Here is an 18328-nt window from a genome sequence, read left to right on the forward strand (position 1 = left end):
GTAAACTGGTTATTCCATAACTGTTTGGAGCAGGTATTTTCTTTCACTTTCCTCTGAAGCTTTCTGGTACTGGCCACTGCTGGAGACAGGGTATAAGATGAGATGGACCATGGGCCCAAATTTCTTTGTAGTACAGACACCCTGGCAGACTTCTCCACCCCCCTCAAAGTATATCTGCTGCAGAAGCATGTCTACTAAAACGTCTGAGTCTTTTGTGGAATGGAAACTGGATTATTTGTGGATTATTGGGTTGATTCCTGCCCTAATTTATTAATTGGAGTTTGTTCTCCCAGGTTTTAAAGAGGGGCAGCAGCCTAGCACTACTGCATAAGTTGGTGAGGTCAGGTGTGGAACAACCAACATTTCACCTCCTGATGTTAGAACAAAGTCGTCATATGGCAGTAGCACTGTAGTTTAAAGCATAAACCTAACTGACCTGGGCATGTGGAATTAAACATGTGTGAGAAGTTCAAAGCTGACACGCTGGCAACCTGGAATATTGAAAAAGTGTGTGGTTGTATTACTAGTAGATTTGATGTCAGATTCTTATGTTATTCTGTGAAAATGAGAGATGAAAGATGATAGCACATTGTTTTTCATGAATATTCATTTGAATTTCTTGACAAATTCACTTCAGCCAGACTCGGCCCTTTGTATGTTTAGTTTTCTCCAACTGTTTTGCATTTGAGATATTCTGGCATGTGGATCTTTGCGGAAAGCAAAAATTTAAAGTCATGTTGAAACGAGCACCTACATTCACTGGATAAATTACTTGCAATGAATGACTCACTCCATTCTAATGAAAACAATGTAGGGGAGATGAGGGTGTCTGACACTTTGTGGAGTGTTAGACAATTGACCTGTCTGAGAAACTGAGAGATATACCTTCTAATTTAACAATGTCACAGAAAACAACAGTATGTATGCGTGTATACATAACACCAGATACCATACAACGCTAACAAAACAGCTGATAGAAACACACCGTCGAGTGTGGAGATATCTACTTCTGTCTTCTACAGCATGTTTTCGAGCCTATCTTGATGTAGGAAAAAGTTCAGTAGTCTGGATTTAAAAGAAAAAAAACTGATCATTTTTTATAAATTTAGGGGATTTCAATCAGGCAGACTGTGAACATTCATAGAAGTGAAAACATCCCACAGCTAATCCAGAACATAAAAGAAGTGTCTGCTCATTCTCTTTGATATTTTACACTCTTCATGTGAGACAGCTCTCTCCATTCATCTCCCCTAGTGGTCTTAATTTTGGAACAAAAGTATTATATCACAGACTGCTTGGTGAGATGGTAGAGTAAGGACTGGAGATACACTTATGGCATATGGAAAAACTTTAAAGCATAGTAACAGATATTACATTACACAATAAATGGTTAATAAAAATCATTTTTCCTTTGGGAAATGAATATGAAATGTGTTAAAGCAACCGTTCTCAAACTATAGTCTGTAAAGCACTTGCTGGTTGTCAGCAGAATGATGACAGGTCATGTGGTGTCAGTTCTCCAAGTTTCCCCAGCTGCTTGTGCAGATGTCCTTGGCCCTTCACTGCTAAAGGAAAGCCTTGCACTGCATCAGGAAATGAGGAGGATGAGCTAGCTTAGCTGCCTCACTAGAGATCATTTCTACATAAGAAAAGGAGAGGAAACAGGAAGTATCCTCAGGAGTTGGTGCCACCTGTAGGAAAGGAACATCAAGGAGAAGAGAGGAAATGTATGTCCAGAGGAGAGAAACAAGAAAATTCACGCTCAAAAATATCACTCCTCTGGAATAGTGAACAAATGTGGCATTGCCTTGACCCTAGCTTATCTGAAGCCATCTTTCACTTCAGTGGGGCCAGGATTTCATCTTTTGTCATGATTTCCGACTTGTCTTCTGTGAGCTGCCCAACCCTTCTGTCTAAACTTCCAAGAGCATCATACAGTACATGGCAGTCTTGCTATTCCTTTAAGAGAAAGCTGGAGCCCCAATTCCCCTTAAGTGGTGCCCTACCCATTCCTGAATCCCATTGAAAATTTCCCACCAGGTGCTGAACATTCACCATGGAATCACTTCACCATACTGTTTTCATCCCATACCCCCCTACTGCTGAAGTCCTTCTTCAGAAGTGGTCCCCTCTCTGCTCACTCCCCTTGAGTTTTCTAACTTCAAGAGGTCATTATTTTATTTATGCTGACCTGGCTTCTCCGAAATACAAGCTTCCCCTCCTCCAAAAGGGAGGTCCCCTGCAGCCTTTTCGTGTTATATGATTAAGTTATCCAAACCTCAGTAACAAGCCAGCTTCATTGAATCAAGATTTGTGATGCACTATAGCCTTCTTTGGTAAATCAACTCTAACACCTCTTTAAAGTTGTCTTTATATATATATACCTACAATAAATCCTTTATTCCAAAGAATCAGTCTGTCTAGTCAACACATAGACCAGCATGAGAGCTTTATGTGGGGAAGTAAGTAGGATCCATTTCAAAGCAGGAATTGGCCTGTAAATTGCCCTTATGAAAATATTTCAGTATATTTGTACGTGTTCTTGCAACTTAATCAACACTCAGCTAGAATTAAAAAAACAGCTTCTCACAGTGAGGTGACGGAGAAGTTTACTGCTGGTTTGTCTCTATTTATAATAAATATTTTACACTCCTATCATGAAAAAGATGGAGAACATATTTACATCTCCAACCTCCCTTTTCACATACCATCCATCAGTTTGTCCTGGTAAATTCCATAGGACCTTCTGTTCTATGAGTATCATGCCTCCTGGCTCAAAAGAGTCAATGACCTGCCATACAGTATGGCAGAACACACTACCAGAAGCTACAAGGGATGGGGGTGAAAGAGCTTCTTCAATGGCCACTGTGGACTCCCCACAGCTGGGAATTCTCAGAAAGGAAGACAGGGCTAAATTTCATCCTATTTGCGTTGTCACAGTGGCACAAAAGGAGTGGTGCAAGCAAGGGAATCTGAGCCCTATCCATGCTGGCATGGCTGGCCTGAATTACCCATGTGGCAGAAACATTGAGCTGACCAAAGCAATTGTTATAAAACAAAACAAAACAAAACAAACAAACCAAAAAAAAAGGCTAAAAGTGAAACTGAGGAAGATGTTAGACATGGTGAAGTCAATTAACATAACGTCATTAAGGCACCAGCCGCCTTGCAACTTGTGTCAAATAAGGATGAAAATAGTTAAGCCAAGATTTCAGCTGCACGGTATTTCGCAGAGGTTAGTGGAATGGAAATGCCTGAAAAGCAAAAAGTGATATTGATTTCTATAGCTTTGAGACTGCAAGACATTGGCATTTATCATGGAGCTAATTCTTCTACACAGAAGAATTAGAAAGATTTAAACGTCTGCATTTGTGCTCATATTTGATGCATATTATTCATCCAAGGAAAGAAAATGGGGCACAAATAACAACTTCTTTCTCTACAGAACATACAATAGCCACAACTGTACATTTTTTCACCCTCAGCTACTAAGCCAAAAATTCAACCATGCAACTCTGGTGAACTTTCAGTGTCTCTGGCAAAAAAATAAGTGTTTGTGGGGAAAAAATCAAGCTGCTACTAAGAAACAGCACTTAATCCTGTAATCCTTATTCATGAAAGTAGTTCTTAGTCATGTGACTTCCATTAAAGTCTACTGGCACGAGGAAAGGTTACTTGTCTGAGTAAAAAGTAGCAGGATTAAATCTATAGTTGGGATTTAAAATTGGTAACAAAATAGAGTTTCTCAAGCTTGAGAGATAAGACAATTCCATACAAAGGCTTTTCATATTAGAACATGAACCGGAGCAAAAGCTGCTGAGAGCACCATGGCTGAAATGATTACAAGGGATTAGAGGAAGTCAAAAGAAATAAATAAGAATTTAAGGCTATTGCACGAAGCAGGGCTGGCTATACAGGAGTATACGGGGGGCCTATTTGTAGGAAGGGACAGTGGTTCTGAAAGTATGGGACATGAGGAAAGGAAAAGGTTCCTTCTCTAAAGCAATACAAACTTTAGAAATAGCATGGACCTGATGCAGGAGTTGGCAAAAGTTTGGAGTGACTCCTGTTTTCTTATGAATCAATTCACTTTTTGTTAAATAACCACTGCAAGGACTCAGTGAACAAGGTGCAGAACAGTAAATTGATGAGTAAAACACTGATAAAGAGAAAGACCACAAGCATGTCTCCAAGACAATGACTATTGTACCTTGGGGCCGTAGAAGAACCAAGAGTTTATCTGTACTCTTAAACCTTAGGAGTTAGTAAATTGAACTGATGACCCCAAGGATTCATACATTATAAGGCCAGAAGGGACTGTTGTGATAATTTATTCTGATCTCCTGTACAAAACCAATCATAGGAGTTCCCTGAGTTAATTTCCTTCAGTTCCTAGCCTCCTCCTGAAAATACCCATCCCCTCAGCAACAGAGCTGACCCCCTTCCCAGCTCCCTAGCTCTTTTACAACTCCTCTAAAAACTCACCTCCTTGCCCACAGCTCTGTCCTGCTACTCTTGTTAGACACTCCAAAGTGATCGTGCGGTATAGTCAGCTGAAAGGAAGTTAGTTTGTGTATGGAGCAGCACTCTGTGAAATGGTGATATGTTTTGGATGATTTTACTCCTGTAAAATGTAGCTTTTTCACAAAGTGCACTTTTCCCACCGAAACATGAAGCTATTCCCATTTTCATGTTGTGATGTGAAAGCTGCTGTTTATCTGAACACCATTTACTAATAAAATGTCATATTTTTGCAATAGATGGGCACTCTAATATAATCCACTCCCCCTCCAAACAAGAATGGCCCTAGCAAGTTTATGGTGCTTTCTTTCTTCAAAAGTCCTCTATGACCACTATAAAATTAATTATCCTTCTCCACACATCTCGCAGTAGGGAAAGTTGTATCATCTCTACTTTCCAGCTAGGGAAACAAAGGGAGAAAGTTTAATCAACACATGTAGGATTGGAGTATTGGTATCAAAGGCAAAGTTAGGACTCAGGAATACCTTGCTCCTTAATCCTGAGTATAGTCCTCAGAACTATGCTACATCTTGTCTTAAGTATTTTAGCTTCTGGTGCAGGCAACACAGTAAAATCTTTCAATGAACATTTCTTTTTAAAAAAAATTAAAAGGGGCAATGGGAACCAAGCAAACTGAAGACTCAACATCAGGACTTAAAACATGCAAGAGAAATAAAGATATGTAGCATGGAAGACAAGAAAAACCCTCAAGCATATATGCTGCACTGTAGGTAAAACATCCTCTATATATTTATGGGCTACACCATGAAGCCCATCATAGAAGCACTTTAAAAACACATGAATAAATAAATTAAAACCACCCAATATAAACAAATAGCATTTTCCCCATGTTGGAAAAGACTAAGATAGCACAGTGTGGCAGTACATTGAATCTCTGACATTTAACAACGGCACTTAAAGAATCACATGATGTAATAACTAAAGTCAGGAAAAGACATATGGAGACAAGTGATAAATGAATAGATGGCTAGACAGATAGAAAATCTCACCCAACATTTTATCTCCCATCTGCTTTTCCCTGTAATTGTCATTTAGCACAAAGCCTTCCTATGGGTGGAGGAGACGGGATAAATAGCATTTGTTAGTGTGCATGGTGTTTAAAAACAAAAAATGAAAGCACTTGAGCAGAGTCTCTCCTCGATGGGAAGCATTTGTTTTTGGTTTGCCTTTTTTTTTTTAAGTTCTTGATTTTTTTCCCTGTTTCCCCATATTGGTCTCTAATTTTGCACCTAGAATAAATCGGTAAACAACAGCAAGAGACAAACCAAGATGAGAGAGATGACAGAAGGTACAAGTTGACTTTGAAAAGAAGAGTTCTCTCTCTTTGTGTAGCTCTCTAGTATCATCTGCAGCAATATGAAAAGCAGTAGAAAGCCTGTGCTGTGCTAAAAGTTTTACCATGAGCATGTGTTGCAGACTGCACTATACTTGCAGTATACTCTTTCCCATCGGGTCTATCCATGACACTTGGCCTTTACAGAGTTCCTTCTATGAGAGATCTCAAAGCATCGTTCAAATATTCATTCATTTAAATGTACATCTCTCTTGTGAGGCAGATATGGGAAAACTAGGAGGTTGAGGGTCAGTGTGTTATTGGGCAAGTTACTAAGCTCAATACAGAGTTAACTGGCTGAAATTCTCTGGCTTGTGTTATATACTGGAAGTCAAAGTAGACTGTGTAATGGTCCCTTCCGGCCTTAAAATCTGTATATCATGTCCTGCTCCTACCCAATTACATGGGGGAATGAGACTCCCCAAACACCTCAGGTGGTTGTGTAGGACATTCCAGTGTCTTGGGTGAGGGCAGAACAATATTCTCCCTAAGGAGCAGCTGAGCAGGGAAGCGGGCGGGGAGAGGGGGAGAGGTTCATGTCTCTGTCTCACAGATGGACTGATTAATGATTTGGGAAATAAGTCGTGCCATGCAATAAGTTACTTTCCAGGAGGAAGAGGGGAGCAGAACTTACCCTGGGGCAACACAGCTAGACACTGCCAATTATCTCAGGGCTAAAGGTAAACTCATGATCTATCTACCCCTAACCAATTTGCCTAAGAACATTCACAGAGCTGGGAATAGAACCCTGACATTCTGACTCAGCACTAGCCATTAGATCACCTATCGCCTCCCTTAGCTAGTTATCCTGTCACATTGAATCCCTCTTTAACAGACCCAGTGAAAAGCAAAGCAAATTCAATTCCCACCGGATTAGCAAATCATGAATAAATTCCATGTTATTGTTGTAAAGGGAAGAACAACTGCTTCCTATTTTACAAAGACAAACAGAAAAACCTGCATTTCAAATGATTAAACTGACTTAGATTTCTCACTTACAACAACAAACATTTAGTTACATTTCTCATAGAGGGCAGGTGCACTTCCGCTGAAGACAACAGGATGGCGTGGAGGTGTGAACCAGTGTGGAGTTTGGCACTTTTCTCTAACCACTCTAGTGCATTCTTTATGGCAAAAACATTACATGGTGATTTCAGGTCTCTCCCATACTCAGATAGTATAGAGTGAGGCAAAGCCTTGGTTCTGAATTGTCTTGGTTTTGTCAGTAGGAGCGAATGGGATTGCAGCTTTATAGCTGTCAGATACATAGTACTATATTACTGTTCTGTATCCCTGCCAGACTACATCACCTACCACTAGAAATGCACTGAGCGTGCTGTAAATAACAAGATGAATACTGCAGAGACGAGGATTTCAAGGTGCTAACGACTTGATAGTGCCTTTAACATGTACAGCCTCATATTGGGTTGGTGCATAGTCATGTGGCCCATTGGGAGCACTGCAGGCATTCTATGCCCCCCATATTAAGTATTATTACCCTCATTTGAGATACTGAATAATGGTGGACTGAGAGCTGAAGTGATTTGCCGAAGGCCACCCAATGCCTGTGGCAGAGCCAGAAAGACACCACAATCCTAACTCCCAGTCTTGAATTTTGCTAAGACCGTTTGCTAAACCTCAGTAAAATAAGGTGATTTCATGAATGAATATAAAAATTAGAAAATACAGTGAGAAGTATAAAAACTAATTTTTTCAGAGCAGAAGAAAGCCTTGTGGGATGGATAGCAGAGCATGGACTGTTTTACACAGACTGCTTTGGAGATGTATTAACTTGTAGTGCACATCACTACTTTCTAGTGAATGGGCTTCTTTGTAGAACTGCCTATGTGTGCAGTAGCAAAGTTCCCTCTCGGTGACTCTGCTTATGGAAAATTTGCATTAGTTGATACAGTGGAGCGCTCCTCTGTGAGCTGGAGTTGCAATGTTTGCATCCCAGTGCTGAAACTGGCCTGATCCCACAACCACTGAAGTCAGTGGAAAGAGTCCCCTTGACTACAGGGTACATTAGATCAGACACTTTGTGTACCTCGCTGTAATGGCAGTGTCTGCATATACAAAGTTCCTGGATCTTGTATACTGGGATATTTCATCTTACTGTTTTGGAAGGATATGTGAGACAGAAGGCTGATTCCCTCCTAAGTAAACCTACTTCCTTCCCCAAAACATCATGGAACTAACATGCCATTTGCTGCCATCATATTGTTAAGTCTGCTTGTATGTTACACTTCTTCCCCCACCCTGTAGTGCCTATTCAGACTGTAAGCTCTTCAGAACAAGGACCAACTATTCCTCTCTTTATATACCGTGCCTAGAACAACTGAGTCCCATTCTTGGCTGGTGCGTAAGCACTGCCATAATAAACATATTACATGATAATTTAAAAAAAAGTTTGCTTTTTCCCCTTAGCACCCATCTGACAGTCACATGAATGGCAATTCTGAGCCATGCGTGACCTCATTTACATTATTGACAATGAGATGATCTAAGCCTTTGATGTCAAAGTAATTGAGACAAAAATATCATCACCACCACTACCACTCTGATCAAATGGCCTTTCAACAATACTTCCCTCCCACCCAAGGTACTGAAGTCCTGCTTTGTTTTCATTCTTTACCCTGCCTCTACCTCACGGATAAGGGCCAGGTTGTGACATTTAGCTATTGACTCTTTGTAGATGGTGCATAGCTGCCCTGCTCTGAGGGTGCCATCAGTCCCTGAGCTCTCCAGAACTTTAGCCAAACAGGCATGTTACACGTTACCCCTGGGAAGGGGCAGCCTGCTCTCCTACTGTGCCCAGCCAGCTCCATAGGTTAGTGTTTTTTTTGGTTATCTTTTGTAAAACTCCAGGGAAGGGAGTCTGCACTCACCAGGGAATTGGTGGGAGAAAGGAAAGGGAAGAGGGAAGAAAAACCTCCTCTCTGCGTTTATCTCTGTATCTCTCTCCAGGGAAGAAGGGAGGGGAAAGGGGTGATTCAAGGAGTTGAATTATGGTGGTCTCCTAGTGTACCCAGGGCGGGAAAGAGCTAGGAGGAAGAAAGGAGGGGGGAAGGGAAATGGTTTACTCCCCTTCGTTGTGAGACTCAGGGAATCTGGGTCTTGGGGGTCCCCAGGGAAGGGTTTGGGGAGACCAGAGTCTATCAGGCACTCTACCTAAGTCCTGATTGGTGGCAGCCTATCAGATCTAAGCTGGTAATTAAGCTTAGGAAAATTCATGCTAGTACCCATATGTTGGACGCTAAGGTTCAGATTTGGGAATTATACTATGACGTAACTTGTTAACTATTCTGAATAGACAAGAGACTGTAGCAGGGAGATTGGCAGAAACCTGTTTGCACCTCTAGTCCCGTCCAGGACCCCGAGAGAACAACCCACAAACCCCAAACCCACAAACAAAGGCTTCCCTCCACCTAGATTTGAAAGTATCTTGTTTCCTGATTGGTTCTCTGGTCAGGTGTTTGCGTCCCTGTTTGTTAACCCTTTACAGGTAAAAGAGACATTAACCCTTAACTATCTGTTTATGACAGATGGTGTGAAGATGAAGGCCAGGGTGATTTCTACCCCCCATGACACCAGATGGAATGAGTACCTTTGAGGGGAGATGATGCCTGTCACCCTCCCCTCATCTAAGCTCCACACTTGCACTAGAGATAATCTAGCCATAAAAACCTAATTCTATTATTTGTATTATCGCAGTGCTTACAAGCCCCAATATGGCGCTCACTGTGCTAGGAGCTGTACAAACACAGAATAAAAAGACAGTCTCTGCCCCCCAAAGAGTGGTGCAATAAGCAAAGAACCAAACATAACTGAAACATCTGCCTCTCCCCCAGCAGACAAACTATTGATGGTATCTCTGATCTGCATGAGTGAGTACCTCATGGGAATCAAAGCCTTTCCCCTTAACATTTCTAGATAAATAGTAACCAAAGTGCATTGTCAACAACTGGCTGCTCTATGGCCCACATGAAATGTCTCTTGGTTGGAATCCAGTGGATAGTGGCTTTATGTAAATAACCATCACAACTGGCACTTGTCAGACAGCTCAGTAGAGAGAGCTGAAGGTTCATTGGAATTAGATCTGAAACACTTTCCAACCTCAAGTGATATCTTCCACAACAGTGATATTGGGTTCCATGCAGGTGTAACTGGGTGGGGTTTAATGGCCTGTGATGTGCAGCAAGACAGACTAGTTTTTCTATGAGTTCTTTCTGGCTTTAAATTCTATGCCTCTATGTACTTCAATCACATCAGGAGGAGGATGTGAGGTAGTCTGCCACTGCCGTATGTGATCTATGGATCAGCTAGGATTTTCTCTTTCAGGGCTGTGAGCCCAGCATTTCTCACAAACATTAGCCTCACTACAAAAATTCTTAAAAACAGCTTCCCCAACCTGATTCCCGCCTCCCCCATTTTGGGGTCCAATGCATCACAGATTCTAAACTGGCTTTACATTCCATAATTTTAAGCAAGCTTCCTTTCATAATTGTGTTACTCTTTACTTATTCTCCCCTACCATTGTAATGGCATTAAAGATTAAACACATTAGTACTTAGTAGAATTACACACTGGCAAATGAACAAAAATAATCAGAAATGAAGGCCCTACTTAACAGAATGGATAATGCAACCTTAGAATTGTGGTTTCCTCCCTCTTTTGTCATTTGCTCCATTGGTGTCTCAAGCAGTATCACTTATGTAGCTACTGGAATGTAAAACCACCCAGGAAGTCCTTAACATTCCTTGTCTACCATTGCCATTACATTTCATTCCCCCTCTTCTTTCTTATTCCCTGCTAGCGGCCATCCAGCCTCCCTTATTATTCAGAAGAACAACAGCCATGCTAACATGAATCAGAATCAGAGAAGTGTAGGACTGAAAGGGACCTCAAAAGGTTTTCTAGTCCAGTCCCCTGCACTCAAGGCAGGACTAAGTATTATCTAGACCATCCCTGACAGGTGTTTTTCCAACCTGCTCTTAAAAATCCCCAATGATGGCAATTCCACAACCTCCCTAGGCAATTTTATTCCAGTGCTTAGCTACCCGAAAAGTTAGGAAGCTTTTCCTAATGTCCAACCTAAACCGCCCTTGCTGCAATTTAAGCCCATTGCTTCTTGTCCTGTCCTCAGAGGTTAAAGAGATTTTTTTTCTCCCTCCTCCTTTTATGTACCCTTTATGTACTTGAAACCTGTTATGTCCCCCTCAGTCTTCTTTTCTGCAGACTAAACATACCCAGTTTTTTCAATTGTCCCTCATAGGCCATGTTTTCTAGACCTTTAATCATTTCTGTTGCTCTTCTCTGGACTTTCTCCAATTTGTCCACATCTTTCCTGAAATGTGGCACCCAGAACTGCACACAATACTCCACTTAAGGTCTAATCAGTGTAGAGTAGAGTAGAATGGAAGAATTACTCCTGCTAATACATTCCAGAATGATGTTTGCCTTTTTTTTACACTATTGACTCATATTACAAAACTATGGATATTACCAAGTTGGGAAAGTGTACTCTCTTTGTCATTATCTAAATCACTGATGGAGAAATTGAACAGAACCAGACCCAGAAGTGATCTAGATATGCTCTTCCAACTTGATGAATGACTGATAAGTACTCTCTAGGAATGGTTTTCCAGCCACTTATGCACTCATCTTACAGAAGTTCTAACTAGGTTGTATTTCCCTAGTTTGTTTATGAGGTCACACAAGACAGTCTCAAAAGCCTTACTAAAGTCAAGATATACCACTTCCCCATTATCCATAAGACTTGTTATCCCACTGAAGAAAGCTGTTAGGTTGGTTTGACATGATTTGTTCTTGACAAATCCATGAATGAATGAATGAATGAATCATACGCTAAACTCCAGTTAAGTTAGAGTCCCTGTTCAGAACTGAGGTTGAAATGCATCAAGCACTTTAAAAATATTATTTCTTTGGCTTAATAACATAAAACAGGATCATCATTACACCTGAAAGATGGTTTAAAATGGATGAGGATTACAAGATATCTAGGAAAACAATCTACTATAGGGATTTCTACGGCACCTATCCTAATAGAGAAACTTTCAGTGTGTAAGGCAGATATGTATGGATTGCAGCTGAGCTGCAAATTAACTGTGTATGCTTAGGATATAGTTACTGTTGTCAAGAAAATGTTCAGGTACATCAGAGATTTGAGATTCCTGGGGTCTTCTCCTTACCCCACCTAGCTTGTAATTACAGCTGTCATTTTCAGAACACCTACATAATATGACAACCATATAATGTACAATCTATAGGACAATTGCAGTGTGCATGGCAATAACAGACCTTGACTCCTATATTTTCTACTATCTAGATCTAGTGATGACTATACTTTAATAGGTTTTATTGATCACTGTGTTCCACTGTACATCAAGCATACGAGGCATGGGAAAGCACAACTTGTTAGATTATTGCTGTGCCAGAAGATAGTGCTATATATAGAACACTAAGAAAATATCCCTCTTCCCTCCAGCTTATTAACAAGTCTTTGTTTGATCCATATCTTAACCATTCCTTTGCACTCCATTCTGGTTTCTGTGTGGATTTTGCACACTACTGACTCTCTCTGTGGTTTTAGGAGGGCTGTGCAAGCTGTGATAATTAACCAAAGAATAAGTTGTAGTATTCTTGGCCTTTAGCAGTTAAATAAGGACCAGCTGGTAAAATTAAGGGCCTAGGGTAAAACTAAGTCTTTGTCTAATAATGGACTACTTGACTGGACTTCATTGTAATTATGAACTTGAATATTTTTACATAATTTCAAGCTTGGAAGTTTGTTTCCCTCCTGTTTTTCCATATCACTTCCTACTGCAGAGGTGGACAATTATAGACAAGCAGTGCTGCTATTAAAGGAATCAATAGCCACACTGCTCAGCTCCTTTTTTGTTTACATCCTGTGCCCTTCTTCTGTGAGACACAGTAATCAACAAATATGATGACTCATCAGCTTTGTTATGACACCATATCAGTTATATCGTTAAGAGGGTAGAGCAGAAGCAGCAAGTGGGGACATACAACAGCAGGTAAGCTGTGGTATCCAGTCTTTCCAAAATCCGGTAAAGATAATAACATTTCCCACAGTCAGGGTTTTAAAGAGATTTTTTTTTTTTAAAAAAAAGGTTCTTTCAGCCTGGCTTTTAAAGCAACTTAACTAAAAGGATAGTTATGTTTAGGCAAAGCATAGGAGAGTTTTGCTAAAAAGGTTTTGCAGTTAATATTCTCCTCTAAAGAACTACCTGAGTCTAATACCAGCTAACCAGAACACCACCCCTGACTTCCTTCTTATAGTGGGCTGAGGGAATGACTTAATTGTCCACAGCTGGCCCAGCTGTAGCCATGCACTTAAGACATGCAGCTGTAAGCTTCTCTCCCCTTTGTGTGTCAGTATTAATCCTCTTTCTCTACCAGTACTTGGCTAGCTTCTATGGACCTGTGAGAGGGGTACAGAAAAGTGACAAATGTTTTGATTTTGGCATTAAACAGTGTAATCAGCAGAATGTTAGTTTAGACCATTTTAAACCTATAAGAACTTTATGAATGTGATCCATCAATATTACTGTGACTAGATGGGTTTCTATAGGTTAGCAAATTGTAGCTACTAGTTGGTTAAAGTCTCCAACTTCATACCTTTGTACGCTCATCTTGGCTGGGAAAGGGGCCTCAAGGTCAAAGAATGGTTCTTTCTCATATTTTCACTGTATTGTCTTCCTTCAAGATAAACAACTATGACAGCTCCATCCTTAGAGTGACTTTCAACTGATATTTTGAAAAGCAAACCTTTCCCCGGGGTGGGAATTCTGATAATAAGAGACACATCCAAGCCCAGGATCTTACATTCTTTTGTTTACTAACTGGGTGAAACTGAAAGTGAATGTACTGCAGCGCTTGGGAAAGATGCCAGGACTGAGTACTCTGCTTATCTGCAGAACAGATACAGCATGACCTACATGTGTTCAAGTTAATTTCCCTTCCTCCTATGCACCTCATCCCAATTTGGAAGAGATTGTGCTTGGGATAAAGATTAGCTCATCTTTCCTGTCCATGTAATCTTTGTCCACTCTGTCTTGTCTTAAAAGAGTTAGTGTGATGATGGTTTTGGTGTAAGACAGTTGCCTACTAGAAATGGGAGTTTTCAATGGGATTTATGCTTCTCAGTCTGAGACTCTTTTGAAAATCCCATTCTAGATTAAGATCAAGAGTTTTTCAGTAGTTAGTTCTCTCTGTTTGTTTTTCCCTGAAGAAGCTCTGTTTATCCCCAAGGAAATCTTCCATTATTCTGTAGTTGTAAGGTAACAAATGTTTTGTATAATATCAGAGGCTGAAATGCACTGTAAATATTCTTGGTGAGATGCACAGTGGGTGCAGTTTAAAAGTGTATCAATTATGGCAAACCAGTAGGAGGGAATACGTGATCAGTAATTTATGTAGACCAAATTGCCCCATTCTGTTCATATTGTTGATATACTAACCACAAAGCCTCCACATGCTTCAACTCCACAGGCCTGCTGTTTCCACTGATCTTGGTAACACCAGTATAAAAATGGAACAACTCCATAGACTACAATGAAGTTACTCCAGATTTACAAAGATGCTGCAACTGATCAGATTCCAGTTCTGTTTCTTTTCTCTTCTAAAAGTGTGGATATCTAATGGATAGTCTTCTTTATAAATCTGTACCACTTTAAAATAATCTGTAGATACTGGGACCAGAATTTATACCTATTCAGGAAGAGCCAAATGACATTCATGTTTCTGTGACTGTCCGAGGACTGCCAGAGGTATGTCACCAGCTGCAGAGGAACACCTGAAAAGAAATGTAATTCCAGGCATGTTGTGCCTCTCTGTGTTGGTAATTCCAGTCATGGATATCCCAGCTGCTTGTCAATTTCAAAACAAAATATCTCTGAACTAGCTAAGTCAGTAAGGAGATGCTCCTCTGTGTCTTGCTGCATAAAATTAGACACATGCAGGCAACTGTGAAGTGATTAAAGAAGTCTCTAGAGCTGAATAAAAGAGGACAGGTCTTGTTATAAACTTGGTTGCTGATTCTTCAAAGAGGTAAAAAGTGAGGGTACATCAAGATGCTTATGAGCTTCTGGTGCACTAATATGAGAATTTTAAGGAGCTGTTGTACTCTGAAAAGTGATAAGCGGTATACTGGGGTTGAAGTTTATTGCTTCTGAATGACTTACAGATTAAATTTGCCCACTTTCCAAGTAAAAATATATTTTTTCTAGCTGGCAGCCCTGTGTTCTTCCTGGCTCATGCATTTCATTACCACTTCTCTGCAGTAGTTAGTTAAAATTCTACAGTAGATGTGTGAGTCAATTTTTTGTCCTAGCTACTCTCCCAGAGCTGTGTTGGTTCTGCAAGGCTAACAGGAGATCAAAGTAGTGTCATTAAAGTTAGCAGATGTAATTCAGAAGACAAAATGTGAGGAGTGCCAGCTGTTAACACCAGGGCCGGCTTCAGGCCCCAGCGCGCCAAGTGCGTGCTTGGGGCGCCATGCCGCGGGGGGTGCTCTGCCGGTTGCCAGAAGGGTGGCAGGCAGCTCCGGTGGACCTCCCGCAGGTGTCCCTGTGGGAGGTCCACCGGAGCCGCGGGACCAGCGAACGGCAGAGCGCCCCCTGCGGCGTGCAGCCGTGCTTGGGGTGGCGAAATGGCTAGAACCGGCCCTGGTTAACACACAAGGAACCAGATTCTGTTCTAGCTATTTTGTGCCATCACTTATGAGCTTTTTGAAGGCCATGGGTTGTTCTTGCACCATTTTGCAATCCCACTTCCAGTCCAGGCTAAGAGGAAGGCAAAGATGAAAAAAATAATGAAATGAAACAGTTAAGCAAACATTTTGAACCATAAAAAGGTTCCATTTGGGTTCAGTTCCAGTTCTGGGTGAATGTTCAGCAGGTTCTGACATTCTCAATTTACTTATGCACACTTAGCAGGCACTAAGTGGCAGAAATCGACCCCGGGTCAAAGGCACATATGCTGAGCCAGTGCCAGCAGATGAAAGATACCACTCTTATGTGCATGTCATGTGAACAGGTCCAGTTCCTTTGTTCACAGGGACAGAATGTGCAGTTCCACAAATACTAATAGGCACAGTTCTATTGCTCAGGAGAATAGAGAAAGTGCATAGCCCAAGCACGTGTCCTCAGCCTCCGCATCCCAGAGATCTGTGGGGTCTCCAGCCATGTTAACATGGCAGGTTTGGGGATACAGAGGGATCTGCCCAGTAAATCCATGACTGTGCCTATTCACCGACCAACTCTTGCCAGGGCAAGGGTTTGCAGCTGTGGTTGCTGCAGCCTATGGGCTATGTAGCAATTCTGCATACTGCACTTCTGCTGCTGTTTCCTGCCTTGGAGGAAAGTTCTCTTCCCCTGCTCTTGTGGAACTATAATATAATAATTGGAGATATACCTATCTTCTAAAACTGGAAGGGACCTTGAAAGATCATCAAGTCCAGCCCCCTGCCTTCACTAGCAGAACCAAGTACTGATTTTTGCCCTAGATCCTTAAGTGGCCCCCTCAAAGCTTGAACTGGCAACCCTGGGTTTAGGGTGCCAATGCTCAAACGACTGAGCTATCCCTCCCCCTATACAAAACCTCTTCAGTCAGACTTTGCACAGGACAACAAATTTTGGCCTCGGAAAATACTGAAGAGTTATATAATATGCACTACAGTCACCATCTGTAATTAAAGGATATAAATCCTATGACACTCCCAGCCTGTGTAGCCCAAGGTGCACACATCCTGAGATTCCTATAAAGTAGTACCTATAGTCATGGGGGACACAAACCACTTTGATTTGATTTCCCTGTATCATAAAAATTCATAGTAAAATCCAGTTACGAGTATCATTAAAAATGGTCTTCAGTGCATGAAATGTTAGACATTTAAAATCCTATGGAAAAATAATGCCCCGCTGAAGATCAAATTTTGAATCATCCTTGAGAGTCTAGAGGGAGACATGTCAGCCTTCAGCAGACAGGTCAAGGAGATGTGTAAAAATGTTGGCAAAGCATGTTCTGAGAGTGTCGTATAATGCAATTGGTGTTTGGATGTCATTGTCTGTTCTTCTAGCTACACAGCACAATTATGAAGGACTTTGTGCCCTGCAGTGACTATTTCACAGAAGAATAATCAGAATGGATCAAATCCTACCCAAGTGTGACTCAATTTAAAACAATGGATGAATTAATCAAAAATTAGTTATGGGCTACTTAAAATTACCTGATTCTGATCTCTTTAACACTAACATGAGTCAGTAGTAATGTCTTTGAAATCAATTGAGTTATTCTGGTGTAAAATCATGGGGAGTTCAAAAACATGCCTGATAAAAAATAAAAGAGTAACATTTCTTGCTTTCAAAATACCTAGGGTTGTTTGTATCGTGATTTTGCTTCTATTGAGGAAATGTGTACTTTCCAATTAGAAATGAGTATAGAGAACCTAGCTTGATCCTTTCAGAGTGTTCCCAATAAACTGTTTACCCAGTAGTGCCTAGATTGATAGACTGCCACCTTTTAAATTTCTTCCCAGGAACATTAGCTCCTGAAAAAGGGAATGACATCGAGATCTCAGAAGAAACTGGCAATTTTGCTTTGCGGGTGTGTGTATATGCATTTTCTTGTGATTGATATCTATGGATTTGTACCTTCTGAGGTTTGCTTTCAGTTTTGGCTTCAAACAAGCCCCCCAAACTGAGGCAAAAAGACAATATTAAAGAGTTTGATACATGTCAATAAATCTGTCCGGGTTGGCTCAACATTTTCATGAAGGTTAGTGAACATTTTCACATGCTCAGATTGAGTTTTAGCAGATTAACAAAATCTACTATTCCTATCCAGACTAGGTTGAGGGTTTGTCTACATGGGGAAACTGACCAGCAGAACTATAGCAGTATAATTACATTGCTATAGCTATGTCAGTGTAACTCCCCATATCCACTCTATACCAGAATAAATGTGATTGTATTCCACAACAGACTGTACACATGGGGAGTATACTGCATAGCTCTACAGGATAATTATCCCACTATTATTTATGTATTTCTGTTACTGAAGCACCTAAAAGCACTGGTCATGGACCAGGACTTCATTGTGCGATCCACTGAGCAAACAGAGAACAAAAAGATGGTCCCTGTGTCAGTCAGTTGACCTGTGCAGACAAGCCCTTATGCTGAGTTACAGAGTTCATGCTCAAGGCTGATTCAGGGCTAGAATTTGGGTTTAGACTGAATGGCAATAAAATCTAACAAACTGCTTGCAAGACAGTGGAAATCTTGTGAGATCAATAATTTTGCACAATTTATTGCCACCTTGAATGGTGGAAATGTTGTAGATTCAGCCATTCTTGTTAGACTGCAAATGCCTGTGACTTGGAAACAGAAATAGTTTTTGCAGATTGGGACT

The 18328-nt window shown here is 40.9% G+C and overlaps 1 long non-coding RNA gene across 1 annotated transcript in view; it reads right to left on the bottom strand.

Annotated features, from left to right (window-relative positions):
* LOC127034256 (uncharacterized) overlaps positions 1-13741 on the bottom strand; it is a 33010-nt gene extending 19269 nt beyond the window's left edge. Inside the window, exon 1 of the long non-coding RNA XR_007769340.1 lies at positions 13538-13741. This is a non-coding gene — a long non-coding RNA (uncharacterized LOC127034256). The remainder of the gene's footprint in view (positions 1-13537) is intronic.
* Positions 13742-18328: the final 4587 nt, after the last annotated feature.

The sequence above is a fragment of the Gopherus flavomarginatus genome, chromosome 14 (assembly GCF_025201925.1).
Source record: "Gopherus flavomarginatus isolate rGopFla2 chromosome 14, rGopFla2.mat.asm, whole genome shotgun sequence".
Taxonomy (NCBI): domain Eukaryota; kingdom Metazoa; phylum Chordata; order Testudines; family Testudinidae; genus Gopherus; species Gopherus flavomarginatus.